Raw genomic sequence first — 1,747 nt, 5'->3', positions numbered from 1 at the left:
CTGTTCACCAGTGCCAAATAGAAATGATTTGGCATGAAGTACAAAAGAGTAGCTTCTATTGCTTTGCTAGAGGGGGCAAAGGAGGCTGCAGCAGGCTAATGCCCTCAAGACTGTACCCTCCCTTGAAAGAGAATAGGAAGGGGTTTTATAGTTTAGGAGTGGAAATAGGGCCACAGAGGAGTTCCCATCATGGCTCAGTGGCTTAAGATCCCAACATAGTGTCCATGAGGATACAGTGTCCATGTCTGGACTTGCTCAGTGGGTTAAGTATCTGGCATTGCTGCAAGCTGTGGCATATGAGCCTTAGATCTGGTGTTGCTGTGGCTGCATCATTGGCCAGAAGCTGTAGCTCTGATTCAACCCCTAGCCTGGTAACTTCCACATGCCATGGGTGCTCCCATAAAAAGGGAGAAAAAAAGGAAATAGGGCCACAAATAAGAATCGTGGTAGACACAACCTTGCATTCTTCAAAGTTGGTATCAAGTGCTCCTGGGATGAGCTCTGATGGTCCTTGAGTTATTACACCATGGTCTTCTTTCTGGAATGAAGAATGCTTTATCAAGTTGTTAGCACCTTCCACTGAGGAACTAGGACTCTGCCCCAAAGCTGCTCTATTGTTTCTTGACTCTTCCTCCATTGTCTCTTCATACCCTCCCTACCTCAATTAGCAACTGTTTGAAATTGCCTTTTGGAACTCAGGGAATATCATGGAGACTGAATAAGGCCTATTTCTTACAGACAAGAAAATGGTGGACGAAGAAATGCTTTTGTGCCCAGGAGCCCAATAGAGTCCTGCTCAGCTTCAAAACAAAGATATTTGCTTTATATAAACATGTGAATGTGTGTATTTATATTTATGCATTTATTTAAAAAAAGGAATAAATGCTGATAACAATTATAATCCCTGGTTCTGTAGTTATAGCTAATATTTATACTATCTTCTTCTACTACCCATTCAGTGTTCCCTTTTTCTTCAGTAGGCATTTCAGCCGGTTGTAATTCTTTACCTGGTGGAGTAACCCAAACTTTTATTCCTGAAGGGTCTGGGCCATAAGTAGTCCTGCCTAGTTTGAATCTGTTGCCTAAACTTGACCTCTGTTCACCAGTGCTGAATAGAAATGTGGAGACAGAGTTTTGAGTGCAGGAAAAAAAAAATAGTTTTATTGCTCTGCCAGGAAAGGAGGCCACAGCAGACTAATGCCCTATAGTCTCTTCTCTCCTTTGGGAGAGATTAGGAAGTGGTTTTAGAGTTTGTGAGTAGAAAATAGGGCCACAGAAAAGGATGAGAGTAGGTACAAGCTTTTATTCTTCTTCAGTGTTGGTGGTAAGTGGAACCAGGATTGGTTCTTGTGGTCCTCCTCTCTTGCTTTCATCTGTTAGAAGTTTTAGTTCTACAGAAGAACTCTAAGATATTATTATGTGTATTCCTTTAAGAGTAGTCAGGGGAGCTCCCTTTGTGGCTCAGCAGATTGATTACTTGACTAACATCCATGAGGATGTGGGTTTGATCCCTGGCCTCCCTCAGTGGGTTAAGGATCCAGCATTGCTGTGTAAGTCATAGATGCAGCTTGGAACCTACATTGCTGTGGCTTTGGCATGGGCCAGCAGCTGCAGCTCCAATTCAACCCCTAGCCAGGAAACTTCCATGTGCCTTGGGTGTGGCCCCAAAAAGAAAATAAAAAAATAAAAAGTAACCAGGACCATGCCCAAAGGCTGCACTATTGTCTCTTGACTGCTTCTCCCGGTC

This window comes from Sus scrofa, chromosome 2, assembly GCF_000003025.6.
Source record: "Sus scrofa isolate TJ Tabasco breed Duroc chromosome 2, Sscrofa11.1, whole genome shotgun sequence".
NCBI classification, from domain to species: Eukaryota; Metazoa; Chordata; class Mammalia; order Artiodactyla; family Suidae; genus Sus; species Sus scrofa.
The sequence above is the reverse complement of the archived record's forward strand: the minus strand, read 5'-3'. Positions refer to the sequence as shown.